Raw genomic sequence first — 15,695 nt, forward strand, 5'->3', positions numbered from 1 at the left:
GAGCAAATGCCACCTGCAGCTGGTGGGAGAGTGGGACTTTGGGCATGAGAACAGAAGAGCTGGGTTAGCCTCTCACCAACTGTAGCAACTGGGATTGTGTGCCTGGCACATCACCTCAGCAAAGCACTAGAGCTGTACCTTTACTCTGAGTGTGGAAAAGTCAGTTTTGAGTGCATGAGAACAGGACAATTGGCCTCTCTCCATTCTGCCCATTGTATGGGATGACCTTGGTGAGGCAGTGCTGGAGAGCTTGCCTGGGTGGAGATGATGAAGGAAAGCTGGCAGCCTGACCATCCCAGGTGTCCCCAGCCCAGAACCATGGCTATGAATTATACAACCCTAACGTCGTCTTTATCCATGGACTGCTGGAGCAGTTAAAGGGCCCAGTTCTGAAGATCTAAAGCTGCAGGATCTCTATGACACAAGGCATCAATAGGATATCCAAGAAGAGTACAAGTGAAGGTCCATTATCTATAGTGTAGAGAATCCAGAGAGGCCAGAAACACTTACAAGAAAAGATGTATAGACTAAAGGGTATAATGTGTGACTCACTGGGCCACACTAAAACTTCCTTGCCAAGACTTTTGTTTGTTTGTAAATTTGGGTTTTCAGTTTTCCTTTAAATTTTATTTTGCTTAGGACAGAGCTCAGATGTGATGGAAAGGATAAGGGGAAAAGTTGGATTGGGATGCATCATGTGAAACCAACAAAGAATAATAAAACATTTAAAATAAAAAAATAGAAAAACCAGGGCTACCTGCCTCTGGTTTCCTTAAAATATAGCATCAGTGAAAAACCAGACTGTAGACAGAACAAATTCCAAGATATGATGGGACTTTTTTGGACTTAACTACGAATGGGTTCAATTTCTTAAAGATTTATTTCTTTTATTTATAGGTAGGGACATTTTGCCTGCAGCAGGGCTGCACACCACATGCATGCAATTCCACCAGAGGCCAGAAGATGGCATCAGATTCCACCTGAACCTGGAGTTACAGTGGCTTTTTAGCTGCTCTGTTGGTCCTTTGGGAGAGAAACTACTCAAAATGCAGCAGCCATCTCTCCAGACCCTGCACTTGACTTTTGTCCTTCTAGCCATGTGTGCTATATTAGTTTGACTGAATCACTCACAAGCAAAGAGAAATTTCAGGAGACCAGTAGGGACAAACACATGATGTAGGCATGCTAATTGTCTTAGGATACCAGGCATCCATGCAAGGCGTTGGTGGGTTCAAGATCCTGCTCCAGTGTCACTTATTGTCAGGGTTGGAGCAGGTCTCTAACACCTCGTCCTGGATGACAATGCAGATTAGGGCCATCTGATGAAATGCAGAATTGAGAAGACCCTCCTGGTGGTGGAGGTGTGGATAGGACTTCCTCTTGATGGTCCAGCTAAGCAGTGTTGGGAGGAAGCTTCACACCAGCCAGAGTGGATGGAGCCTGTAGCAAAAGTGACATGCCAGTCATGAGGAGCATGTCTGTACAAGGCTAGGAAAGGAGAGGGATGGTGGATGGTGCTCTTTAACCACAGCTGATCTCACTGTCCTGAGGAAGGGTTTCTTCCAGATGAGTGCTTTATTTTGTGAAGCTCCCCTGGACCAGATCTGCCTTCTGAGACTGACAGTGAATCAGAGAGTTAATGTGTGGAGGAAGTAATCCTGTGGGAAAACAAACTGGTGCTGTCAAACAAGGGTAGAAAGAATCTACTATTTATGAATAAAGAACATAAACACACCGAGCATCAATACAGATACAAAGCTTATGAATTCCATGGATGACATGATCAGCTGGAGATTCGGATCAGTGGGCAAAGGTAATTTCTGCTAGGCCTACAGACCTGAGTTACTTCTCTAGGACTCACATGATTGAAGGAGAGAACAAACCTCTGAGAAATTGTCCTCTGATCTTAATACGAGTGTAGGTACATGGTCATGGTCCACAAAAGCTAATACTGTCTATTCCTAAGGCTTTCTATTTCTCATTTACCCTAGAATCTTTCCATCTGAGGCACTCTTTTAATTATATTACTCTGCATTCCATTTCAGAGATTTGGGACATTTGCTATTTTATTCTCCAGTTCCACTGCTTGCAACAAATGCAGTGCAGCTTTTCTCAGGTTTAGTCTCGCTCCACACCATATCTGTTCTTCCCCTCGGTAGATGGACCGTGGTCTTGCCATCCACAATATTCTATGGCACTCTTTTTACCTCCTCTTCCACAGGGTTCCCTATGTCCTGAGGGGAGGAGTCTGATTGGAGAGGTCCAGTTTAGGGTTGAGTGTTCAAGTTCTCTTCCTCTCTGCATATTGTCTAGTTGAAGGTCTCTGTATTTGTTCCCATCTGCTACAGTAGGAAGCTGCTCCTATGATGGCTGAGAAATGCATTGTCTATGAGTATAGCATGATGTTGTTAGGGATCATTTTATTGCTATGTTCCTTAAGCAGAACAGTAGTATTTGGTTTTCCCCATAGACCCTGGCCTATCTAGTCTTAGGTTCTTGGCCAGCCAAGCAGTGCTGTGTATGCCTTCCCTGTCAGGGAATGGGCCTTTAATCAAGTCAGGTACTGGGTGATTACTCCCACAAGCTTTGTTCCACTACTGCACCAGCATATCTTGGATGCAGTCACCATTCTAAATGGAGGTTTTGTAGCTGGGTTGGTGTTTACCTTTCTCCTTCAATAGTGAACAGAGTACTCTTCAGTTCCATGAAATCTAGTCCATAAATGATGAAGACTCTAGGGAGACACCAGCTTGATTTCTCCATGTTCAATGAGTTGTGTCATTATCATCTTGAGGAACCCCACCTTCCTGTCAGTAAATGGAGAGCAACCAATAGCCTTGCAAAACCTTGGGTTGTTTGGGATCACCATTGGACACCTTCCACCTACAACTTGACTAGATGTAACCCATTGCCAGTATTGCAAGTTTCATTTGGTAACAAGAGATATCCAGTTGGGGCTTTGTCTCCCCACACTTTGGTTTCTGTTTGTTTTGTTTTTGGTTATTTGGGTTTTTTTTTTGTGGGGGGCTGTTTCATCTAGATCCCTTTCATATATGTATATATTTTAGAGTGGTTCTACTCTATTAGGTTTCCATAAGATCCCTCAAATCGCCCTTAATTTTACCTCTCCCTCCCTATATTTATTTGCCCCTTCTTCTCTCTCCCTCCTCATTTGACCATCCAGTTCCAAACTTGATTCCTCATCCATCCATAACAATCTATTCTATTCCCCCTTTATGAACATTTCCCCACCCCCTAGACCCTTACTCTATACCTAATCTGTGGTTATACAGATTGTAGCTTAATTATCTTTGACTCAAAATCTAACATCCATATGTAAGTGAAAACATACCATATTTGTCTTTTTGGGTCTGGGTTAGTTCACTAAAGATGACTTTTTCTACCTCCATCCATTTACCTGCAAATTTCAAGATTTCCTTTTTCTTTTTTAACTTCTTTTTTAATATCCCATTGTATAAATGTACCTCATTTTCTTTATACATTCATCTGTTGACAAATACCTAGAATGTCTCCAATTTCTGGCTATTATAAATAGAGCAACAATGAACATGGTTGAGCAAGTAAGTGTTTCTGTTGGAGGTGAAGCATCCTCTGGGTATATGCCAAAAGTGGTGTACTGGGTCTTGATCAATTCCCAGCTTCCCAAGGAACAGCCACACCTATTTCCATAGTGGCCGCACAAGTTTGCATTCCCACCAGCAATGGATGAGTGTTTCCCTTGCTCCCCATCCTTGCCAACATTAGCTGTCATTTGTTTTATTAATCTTATCTATTCTGACTCACGTAACATGAAATCTCAAAATAGTTTGATTTACATTGCCCTAAAGACTAAGGCTACTGCACCTTTTTAAGTGTTTTCTATACTCTAGAATTTCCACTAGTGAAACTTCTCTGTTTAGATCTATAGCTAGTTTTTAATTATGTTATTTATTTTCTTGATACACAGGTTTTTTGTTCTATATATAATTTGTATATATATATTAGCCTTCTATTGGATATATAGTTGATGAAATCAAAACCCTTTCCCATGTTGTAGGCTGCCATTTAAAACAAAACACTATTAGTGGCAGAACAGATAATGCTCTGTGGGTGAACCCACGAATTGACAGACACATTGAGGTTATCAAAATCCATTAATGTTATGTAATAAAATATCCCTATATAATAATACATTTTTGCAATAATAATTTAATGAATATACTTTAATATAATTCTACTTGTTGTTTGAGAAATGCATAGGATACATTTTGAAAATATTCACCACCCAATTCCTCCCATTTTGTCATCCCAAGTCTGCCTCTACATCTGTGATGCCCAATTTATATCTTCTTCATTACATTAATTTTTAATAACCCTAGGGGCAGACTCTTAAAGAAAACTGACCTAATTTGCCAGAAGCCATTACTGGTCCAAAGCTCATCAGTTAGGAATAGGGGCTCAAGGACCCTTCCCACTCCATGCTTGAATGTTGACCGGCTTGATACTGGACAATGACAACAACAGTTCTGAGTCATGGCCAGAAGACACTGTTTGCTCTAATCCTCCCTGACCTCTGGCTTCTACAGTCTTTCTAACTCATCTTCCATGATGGTCTTTGAAACTTGTGGAAAGGGTGTGATACAGATATGTCATTAAATATGACTGAAATCAATGAAATAAAAACAAAAATATGAAGATACAGTGAAACAAAGAGTCAGTTCTTTGAAGACGTTAACAAGATGGGCACACCTTTAGCCAAATTAACCATAAGGAAGAGGAGGATGAAAATAATGAAACAAAGGAGGAAAAAGGAGACATGGAGGGAATTTAACCCTTTAAAAATTTACACTCCACAAAACTGAAAAATCTTTTTAAAGAACTGATGAATTTTTAGATGTCTGTAATTCACCAAAATTATATCAAAATAACATAAATGGTTTAAATAATGAAATACTAATTAATGGCATAGAAGCCATAATTAAAAATCTCCCAACAAAAGAATTCCAGAGAAGGACAAATTCAGTGTCAAATTTGAACAAGATATTTAAAGCAAAACTAACACTCCACAAACTAGTCCATGAAATAGAAAAAGAAGGAACTCATTCAAATTCTTTTTTTAAGCTAGGGATACCCTGGTATTGAGAGAGGATGACAGATTGGTAGATAGATAGATAGATAGATAGATAGATAGATAGATAGATAGAGAGTAGATGGATAGATAGATAGAATTATAGGCCTATTACCCTGATGAACATATACATACAAATTCTCAATAAAATACTTGTATATCAAGTTCAGGATCACATTAAAAAAATCATCCACCACGGTCAATTTGTCTTCACCTCAAACATGCAAGGATAATTCAACATACACAAATCAACATATTTATTCCACCACATAAAATGAATAAAGGATAAAAACAGCATGACCATCTTTGTATATGAAAAAAAGACCTTTGTTAAAATTCAACTTTCATCAATGATAAAAGTCCTGGAGAATCTAGGGATACAGAGGCTATAATTCAACATAATAAAGTCATTGTACAACAAGCCCACAACAACATCATGCTAAATAGAGAAAAACTCAGAGCAATTCCAAAAAGGAGGAAGAAGAAAAGAATGTTCACTCCTTCCACTCCTATTCAATATAGAACTTTAACTCTTAGCAAGAGCAATAAGACAATTGAAGGAGATAAAGGGGATACAATGGAAAAAGGAGAAGTTAAAATGTCCTTATTTGCAGATGATATGATTATAAACACATAAAACTAAAAATTTATCAGAACTCCCATAAGCCTGACAAATAGATTCATAAAAGTGAAAGATTGTAAAATGAACACACAAAAGTCAGTGGCCTTCCTGTATACCAATCACAAACATACTGACAAAGAAATGAGGGAAACTGTTCCACTCACAAAAGGCTTAAAAGTGTATGACAAGACATTTTATATAAGCACACTTTAAAAGCATTAATAAAAAGTGCTATGAAGTGCCCAAGAGCAATCCTAAATACATGCAAGACCTTCAAAGCTGATGTTCTGAAAGACGCTAAAGACTTAAATGAATGGAAGTTTTTAAAGTTTTGTGGATAAGTAGGTAATGTAAAAGGTCAATTTTGCTAAATTAATAATACTAATGCAATAGATATTGAATTAGAAAATGTGAATACAATATATCACCCATTTCTGTGGAACTTCATAATGTAACCATAAATGTTTTTTATTGGGCAAACGACAATTTTTTAAATTGGAACAGGCAGGAACATCCAGAGATAATTGTAAAAGAGAAAAGCAGGGAAGCATGCCATATTGGAGAGAAAGATGACATATGAGATAAAAAACACTTTAATAGAGATATGTAAACAGTGGGTGTGATTGATAGAGTAGATATTGCAATAGACTACAGTGTCCAGAAAGTTTATAATTGTTAAAAAAGAGGCCACAAGCTGGAAGGAGAAGGATGGATATGAAAGCGTGCCCTGAGAATATGGCAAGTGTTCTACTTAGCTTTCTATTTTTGTGATAAAAGTTCAAAACGCTAATCTGGAAAGAGAAGGGTTTATTCTCCTCACAGGTTACAGTCCATCATCAAGGGAAGCCAAGACAAGATCCCAAGGCAGGGGCTTGAAACCACAGAGAATGCTGTTTACTGCTCTGCTCAGCTAGCTTTCCTCTGAGGTTCAGGTTCACCTGCACATCCACAGAGGGCTGAGCCATCCTCCATCAGTTAGCAACAAGAAAATGCCAAAAAAAGCATGCTTGAAAGCCAGTTTGATGGAGTAAAATCCTAAACTTCCTTTAACCTTAACCTTCACTTAACCGTAGCCTTCCCAGGTGCTTGCTTATTTCAGAGAACTCAACCCTCCTCCTCAGTGATAATGACCGAATTCCTTGGCATGCTTTTTCATATTACTGGGTATGGATGTGAGGAGGGTAAGAGCCAATCTTAGGCAGTGTTTATAAAGTGAGTGTTCAACTCCCCATGGGTGAATTACTGAAAAAAAATTATTATGAAGCAGAGAGAAATCTCTAGCTTTGGAAGGAGGGGTGCTGAATGACTTCCCTGGTGTCACAGGAGAGACTCCTGGAAAGGAAACCAAGCTTCTGCTTAGTTCATGGAGAACTAATTAATAATAAGGCAAAGGCTTTGCCCCATGACATCAGTAGTCCCTTTGCTGGGCATTCTATTGTATCCTGGACAGCTCTTGGAATCCACAGTGATGTCACTAGTGTTGTAGCAACACTGACTGCCTTGAGGAGCTTAGTTCAGTGACCACAAGCTTGGCCTCTAGACATGTTGTCCAGACTCAGAGGTCTGTTTAGGAGAGGGAATGGACTGCATGGAGAGACAAGAGTGAGGCACAAGGAAGCTGCTCCTAGGTCTCCCAGGAAAACATGGAAAAAATGGTCCTGGGGAAGAGGCAGTGAGTTTTGGGAAGGGGCTGGGGAGCTTTCTTAATGTGGTGGGCTTCAGCTTTCCAGAGTGAGGGCTCAAGAACTGGGAACTTCTGGGATGGAGGCACAGAGGAATTAATGAGATTTCTGTACCATGACTGGGTTTCACAGTCACTGGAGTCCTTTAGTTATGTGGCAGTGATAACAGGGAAAGAAGAGTACCCTGGAAAACCCTGAGGTTCTTACTCTTGACATCATAGCCACTAGCAGGGCAGGAGCCCCCAAGTGCTGCTGTCTTCCAGTGACCCCTGAGGTTTCTGAATTACCAGCCATTGATGGCACACAGGTCTCCAGTTCAGCCTGAGAGCTGTTAGATTCAGGGGACCTGGACTGAGACTGTCCCCTTCCTGCCAGCTCTGGGTGTCCTGAACTGTCAGTGAGGATGGCTTTGTGAATCTGACGACTATGTTTTGTCCCTGCATGGCTTTTCCATTAACATGAGACTCTGAAGCATAGAGCAAGGACTTGGGCCTCCCTACACTACCCAAGTTATTATAACAGTAGCAATTATCTCCATGCATCTGAAAGCACATGGCTGAGGGCTCTGCAGCCAAGGTGCATCCTCTACAGTGTGAGTAAGCCTTAAGAGGTTGTCCACTGGGTCCCCTTGTGCAGGGAGACAGAGGAGACCAGCTGACTTCTAAGACATCCACCTTCCTATAGAGAGATGGGAAACTGACATCCACAGAGGGGAGAGTCAAGTCTGGACTTTCAGAGCCTGCCTTGGCAAAGACTCATCTGTCAGTCACTTTCTGTGTATCCTTCAGTGTGTAAGGATTAACTGAGATGAGGTAGTGTGTAGGGCAGGTGCTGTGCTTTGACTTAAAGAAATGGGTATTACTGAGATAGCTCACCTTGTCTAGCATGACTTGTCAGTGTGATATAACATCTGAAAAGTCATAGTTTGCCTCACATCACTCATTTGTTCTGGGGTCCACCAAGTATGCTTCTGAAGCCACAGTCTAACTTCTGGTCAATTGTCAATCCAGACCAAACAGGGTGCTAGTTCTTCATTTCAGGACTGTCAGTAAATTCCAAAGTGTGGCTCTGGGAAAGGTCTATGGTAAAGGACCCCTAATAACCTGTCCTCCTGTGCCCTTTGCCTGCCTCTCTCATGTTATGATGGATGTTGCAATTTAAGCTGACTGTGTCACCTTTCCTAAGGGCATGCACATTGTCACAGGAGGCTCCAATCAATGCATTTGGCTTTTGTGTAGCTCTAGGGGTAGCACCACAGCAGTGACACACTGCATACTATCCCCATGACTATGACACATTTGATTTTCTGTACATGCCTTTGCACACACATCTGTGTGTGGCCTCTCACTAGCCATTCACCTTTCCTCAAACCCCAGTGCAGGAATGGAGCCTTACACTTACTTGTGTGAGTGTTTGCTCTTGTGTCTGAGGTCTCCCCTGGGGAACTCTGGTTCTTAGTATCTCCAGGCAGACATGTCACAAGTTGATAAGGTTTTGGTATTTCATGAGGGCTAGAATGTATTCTGCTGATGACTGGGGTAATTTTCCTCATGGATTATGGGACTTATCCTTGTTCTGACTGGACACCCACAATCTCCCACCAACCCACATATTGTAACAGCCTTGGGGATTTTCCACAATGTCCTTGTTTACATCTGGAGACTGATCTTTCCTCTCCACCATCCTGACCTAATACCCTAGCAACCTTAATTTCTCATGTTATTAATTAGAGATTGAAGAAGTGATGAGCAATTTCACCAGATGTGTTTGGAATAGAGACTTCCAATTCCCATACTTGAAGTAGTTAAAATGTTCTAATGAAGCAGAGAGAGAATTATCCCTGGCTTTGTAAAGATGATGTACTGAAGTTCTTTCCTTATGTTTCTGGAAAGGCTCCTGAGAAGGACAACATGGCTTTTTGTGCATTGCAGAAGAGCTAGTTAGTAGGTTGGTGAGGTCTGTGGAGGTGACCCGAGTAGTCCTTTCTCTAGAAATTCTATCTTATCCTGTAGAGACCTTGATATTCTCTGTGATGTTACCAGTGTTGTGGCAACACCTCATGCCTGTGGGGTATTCGTTCAGTGCCCATAGACATGTTAGCAAGATTGAGCTGGCTGCTTGGGAGAGAGAATAGAGAACATGGAGTGACCAGAGGAAGGCAGAAGGAAGCTTGCCTTTGGTCTTAGTGTAGAGCCTGGAGAAAGAAATGGTTTTGGGGAAGGCACAATGAGACCTGAGCAGGGGATTGGGACCTTCATGGAGGAGGAGGTGAAGTTAAGCTGGGCCTTCCAGTATGGGGCTCAGCATCTGGGAGCTTCTGGGAAACAATGGGGCTATTCTGCTTCTCTGGGCTTCTTAAGAATAGACCTAGATTCAAGAGTCACTGATGGTGAGTTTAGGAGAGCCATGAATTATTCAGGCTGCAGCTGCCTTTCTGGGAACTCCTTCGTTTCATTCAGACTGGTAAAGAGGGGCAGGAAGAACTGATGGACTAATGATCTGTCCCTCTCTGGGTAGGGTGTTGCTTCACTTCATCCTAGTGGATTCCTACAGTTTCCGTGGGAATTTGATGTCAATAAGAAGGGAGGGAAAATGCTGGGCGGTGTTGGCATACACCTTTAATCCCAGCACTCTGGAGGCAGAGCCAGGTGGATCTCTGTGAGTTCGAGGCCAGCCTGGGCTACCAAGTGAGTTCCAGGAAAGGTGCAAAGCTACACAGAGAATCCTTGCCTCAAAAAAACAAAGAGAGAGAGAGGAGAGAGAGAGAGAGAGAGAGAGAGAGAGAGAGAGAGAGAGAGAGAGAGAGAGAGAGTCTTCTTATGGGCTGGAGACATGATTCAGTGCTTAAGAGCACCGACTGCTCATCCAGAGGTCCTGATTTCAATTCCCAGCAACCACATGGTGGCTCGCAACCACTTGTAATGAGATCTGGTGTCCTCTTCTGGCCTGCAGGGACACATGCAGGCAGAATACTGTATACATAATAAATTAATAAATCTAAAAAAAAAAAAAACAAAAAACAAAAAAAAGAAGAAGGGAGGGAAACTCCCTTGGCCATATACCACAACCTCAAACATTCAGATGCTTTGGTCCTGGGGAAGTATGATCAGAACTTGGTGCTGCTAAGTTCTAGGCACAACAGGACTTACCTACATCACATCAGACATGAGCTGACACTGTCCTCCAAGTCTACATGGCTGGGCTAGCTTATGCCTTCCAGAGTCAGGGGACTGTGTTAGGAGGGAGACACATGCCTAGCCATGGTGCTTGATACTGTAGCGGGGACATTTGGAGTAGCTGTTGGCTGCCAGCAGCTTTGACCTTCCTTGAAGTGTTGTGGTGGAAAAGTTCCCATCAGAGGCCCTGCCCCTTACTACAGAGGCTAGGTCCCAATACAAGCCTGAGTCAGTCATCTGCCTGCCAGAGATTATATTCTAAAGAAATTTAGGAGTGAATTCTGCTTGATTTGGGAGAAGGCTCCATCCCATTTTCAGAATTATACATGTTGCAAGTTTCTGAAGCAGCACCAGGCACATTGTCGAATGTCAATATTCTTGGTGACACACACTACAGTGCCCATGCTCATCATGGAGGTGTCAACTCGGGAGTAGGATTTGTATTCTGGTGCTGTTGCCTGAAATACCACTTGTATGACCCTAGAGAAATTTCAAATCTAAATGGACCCTTTTTGCTTTGAAAGCAATAGGAGGCATCTAGCTGTTGATGACAACGAAGACCACACAGTAGTTATCACAGTCCTTCCTGTTTTAGGAAGGTATTTTTTCCCATCACAGGATGTATGGAGTAAGCAATACATGGTCTGGAGGAGTTCAAGTCAAAATTCACAGGGCCCAAGACACCCTCCTCTTTCTGATAGGTCCAATGTGCTGTTATTTTAGGCCTTTCTTCTTTTTCTTTAAAGAGCACCCATTTTTTACCTATAGACACTTTTTTTAAAACCAGAGTTACTATCAAACAAAACATAATTATTTGAATTTCAAATCTTCAATTATAGAGAAAGACCAGATTCTTAAAGTACTGGGTTTCTAGCTGCTCCCCTCTTTCTCAAGAAACCACAGACTGGTATTTCATTCTATTTTAGCCATGCATGGCCATAACACAGCCACCGAGAGTCATCATGACCATGAGATCTACAGCTGATTCCCATGTACCTGGTGATTATTGCTACTCCTTCCTTTCAATCTCTGATGGAGCCATTTGCTCAAGAATGTTTGTAGATAGGATTAAGACTTTGATGTCTATTTTTAGATGTCAACATGATGACATCTGGGAATAATATAACCTGAAAATAGAGGGAACACCTGTGTTCTATTTATGCTTAATTTGAACTGCTTTATTGTGGAACTTTGAGGAATGAAGTCACACCTTTAATTCAGATCTTTAATCCAGATGTAATCTGAACCATTCCTTCTGCTGGAAGCCTATGTAAGTACATGGAAAAAGGAAGCTTTTACTCTTTCCCTGCTTGCTCTCTCCTTGTTAGCACATCCATTCCTTTACTGATATTAGAGCCTACTTCTTTAAGATTACAGGATAATATCGGAGACAGCTGAGACACTCAGTCTAAGAACTGAGAAACTACTAGATTCTTGGACTTCCCATTCATTTCCAGCCATTGTTGGATTAGCTAGAGCACAGGCTGTAAGCCATTCTAACAAATCCCCTTTTAATAGAGAGAATCATTTTTATAACTTCTGTTACTCTAGAGGCCTGATAATACACCAGGCACATAGAGAGGACATTCTAGAAGAGTTTGGGTCTCATAACCATCTCAGCTTACTTACAAATTCTCCATGGCCGTCTTCTCTTAACCTTAGCATTCCTCAGGTGCTTGCTCACTTCAGAGAACTCAACCCTCCTCCTCCACATCATCCTGATCTAATTCCTTGGCGTACTTTATTTCTCATATTATTGAGTATGGTTGTTAAGGAGAAGAAGGTCCATTCTTGAGCAGTGCTTATAAAGTGAGTGTTCAACTCTCCATGGGTAAAGTAGTGAAAAGATTCTAAGGAAGCAGAGAAAAATTCCCAGCTTTAGAAGGAGGAGGTACTGAATGGTTTCACCTGTATCACAGGAGAGACTCCTGGAAAAGAAATCTCAGCTTCTGTTCAGTTCAGGGAGAATTTATTAGCTAGGAGGCAAAGGGTGTTCCTTGTGACATCAGGAGTCCCTTCTCTGGAAATTCTATTGTATCCTGGAGAGCAGAGCTCTTGGAATCCCCTGTGATGTCCTTAGTGTTGAAGCAACACCAAGTGCCTTTAGGATATTCATTCAATGTCTATACAGTTTTCCTATAGACATGTTGTCAAGACTTAGGCATCTACTTGAGAGAGAGAATGGACTTTGTTGAGATACCAGAGAAAGGCAGAAGGAAGCTGAACCCTAGGTCTCACTGGAAAGAATGGAGAAATCAATGGTCCTGGGGAAGATGCAGTGAGTTCAGGAAAGGGTCTGGGGAGCTTTCTGGGTGTGATGGGCTTGAGCTTTCCAGGGTCAATCAGGAACTGGCAGCTTCTGAGAAGCAATAGGCTTATCTAGCTTCTCTGGGTTCCTAATGAGCAGACCCAGATCAAGAGTTCATGATGGTTAATATGACATACTCAGGAACTGACAAGACTGTAGCCTTTGTGCTGGGGACCCTCTTCTCTCACTCTGAGTGGGGAAGGAGACACAGAGGAATGTTTAGGTTTCAGTATCATTATTGCACATCACCCCCACTGGAATCCTTAGGGTGTGTGCCCACAATAACAGGGACAGGAGAGTGCCCTGACAAAGCCTGAGCTTGTCTTTTTACATCGTAGACACTAGCAGAGCTGAGGCACCAAGTGCTGCTGTCTTTCACTGACACCCTAAGATTATGACTTCCCAGCTGTGGGTGGGACACAGGTCTCCAGTTCAGCCTAGAGAGCTGTTAGATTCAGTGGACCTGGACTGACACTGTCCCCTTCTTACAGGTTCCAGCTGTCCTGGGCTGCCAGTGAAGATGGCTTTGTGAATCTGGTGATTATGTTCTGCCACTGCATGGCTTCTCCATTAACATGAGACTCTGAAGCATCATGCAAGTGATTTGGGCATCCCTATACTACTTGAGTGCTTGTGAGAGTAGCAATTATCTCCAGGATTATGTCCAGGAAAGGACATGGCCGAGGGCTCTGAAGCTTGTACATCTTCTGTAGCTGTGAATAAGCCTTAGGAGGCTATCCCCTAGGTCACCCTGTGCAGGGAGACAGGGGAAGCCAGGTAACTTCTGCGACACCCATCTCCCTATAGAAAGATGTGAGAACTGACATCCACAGAGGGAGAGACTCAAGTCTAGTCTTTCAGAACCAGCTAGGGCAAAGTCTCATCTGTCAGTCACTTCCTGATCATCCTTTAGCATGTCTAGTTTAACTGAGATGAGGAAATGTGTAGGGCAGGGGCTATCCATTGGAGGTAGAGCTTGAGCTGGGCCTTCCAGTACTGGGGCTTAGCATCTGGGAACTTCTGGGAAGCAATGGGCTTATCCTGCTTCTCTGAGTGCTCTAAAAGCGGGGCGAGAGTCAACAATTTCTGATGGTTAGTTTAGGAGAGCCAAGCCTGCAGTGGCTTTTTCTGGAGGATCCTTAATCTCATTCTGAGTGGAAAGGAGGGATAGCAGGAGCAAAGTGGTAACTAATTAGGTGTCCTTCTCTGGGTAGGGTGTTGCTGCACTTCATCCTAGTGGATTCCATCAGTTTCCATGGGAATCTAATGCCAATAAGAAGAAAGAGAAACTCTCTTAGCCATGCACCAAAGTCTCAGACATTCAGATACTTTGGTCCTGGATACATGTGATGAGGACTTAGTACTGCTAAGCTCTAGGGACAATAGGACTTGCCTGCACCACATCAGATATTAGGTGACACTGTCCTCCAAATCTACATGGCTGGGCTATCTTATGCCTTCCAGGGCTGGGGGACTGCATTAGAGAGAGAGGCACATGCCTATCCATTGTGGTTGAGGACAGATATATGGCTCATGGGTACCAATTTGAGTATAATTGCCCTACTCTTTGGGGTCCATAGCATTTTCTCTTCCTGGGACTTCCTCTTGGGACTATCATGGATTCTCCTGCCCCTATGCCATTCAAGTGTACAAGTCACTTTGCTTTATCTTCCTGCAGGGACCACTGGGAAGGCACCAACCCAAACCTCCACCTCCACATAGCAGGAGCAGCAGATGACAAAGTTGGAGAAACTCACCTTTCACCTACAGAGTATAACATAGGAGCGAATTGAACTGCATGGAATCCTGGCCAGCTATACAGACAAGGATTTGCAGAACAGGTAGTCATTATGTGCAGTTCTTTGCTGACAATCTTGACCCCACAGTGTGTGGCTAAGCTTTCCTGAGGAACAGGAGGCTGAACCTTCAGGGTGTCCTGGTGCCTAAACTAATTTTCCTAAGTGCACAGAATTTGGAACCTGGTAGGTGTGAGATGGAGACACAGGCTATTTGATTAATACAAATGAAAAGCAGAGCCTGTAGCCTGAATTACAGTCTGGGGATTGGGACATTAGTGTGTGAGCTCTCAACATGCATTTCAAGAGGCCTTGACAGTTGTTGGCTTGTGGAAGATGCTAGGTTCTGTGAGTTTGTGGTGAGGCTTTGTAATTGACCAGCAGATGATTGTGTGGTGAAGGCCTCTGGTAGCAGCTGGAGGGGCCTGGTCCCATTCATCTATCTCAGTTTGTGGCTGGAAGGCCTGATGTTTATCAGTGGTTCTCCCTTGTCCTCCTCCTTATACTTTGAAGCAGTTCCATCTACCTGCATTTCATGGGCAACCTAACTGTATGTGGTGTGTTTGTGTGTGTGGGAAGTAATAGCCTGAAGCTTTTTTTGGCTCCTCCTTATACTCTGAGACAGTGCAAACTCTCTGTATCACATGTGCATTGTGAGTATATTAGGTGTGTGTGTGTGTGTGCGCGCGCGCAACAGCGTGCATTTGTATGTGTAGGCATGCTTGCATGTGTGTATGTGTTTGTGTGTTAATGTGTATGTTTTAGAGGGCATGAAGGTGTGTGTGTGTGTGTGTGTGTGTGTGTGTGTGTGTGTGTGTGTGCTCCTGGGAGTCTAGAATCTGTGGCAGGGCCTGAGGATTTGCCATTTACTCATTTTCCAGGGAATGCCAGTGATGACGCCAGGGAGCTTCACTTTGAGAAGCTCACGTCTTGGCTACTGTTCTCACTTTGGTGGAACTTTGGAATCCCTTGTGGAGTTTATA

At 42.7% G+C, this 15,695-nt stretch overlaps 1 protein-coding gene and 1 long non-coding RNA gene across 3 annotated transcripts in view; one reads left to right on the forward strand and one right to left on the reverse strand.

Moving 5' to 3' along the window:
• LOC131919654 (disks large homolog 5-like) overlaps positions 1-15,695 on the forward strand; it is a 406,205-nt gene that overhangs the window by 185,819 nt on the left and 204,691 nt on the right. The gene's annotated exons all lie outside the window — the stretch shown is intronic.
• On the reverse strand, positions 862-2,364 carry LOC131919672 (uncharacterized). Its single transcript, XR_009381354.1, has 2 exons — positions 2,208-2,364; positions 862-1,440 (listed from the first exon to the last, which is right to left on the reverse strand). It is a non-coding gene; the product is annotated as an uncharacterized LOC131919672 (long non-coding RNA).

Source organism: Peromyscus eremicus, chromosome 9 (genome assembly GCF_949786415.1).
Source record: "Peromyscus eremicus chromosome 9, PerEre_H2_v1, whole genome shotgun sequence".
NCBI lineage: Eukaryota > Metazoa > Chordata > Mammalia > Rodentia > Cricetidae > Peromyscus > Peromyscus eremicus.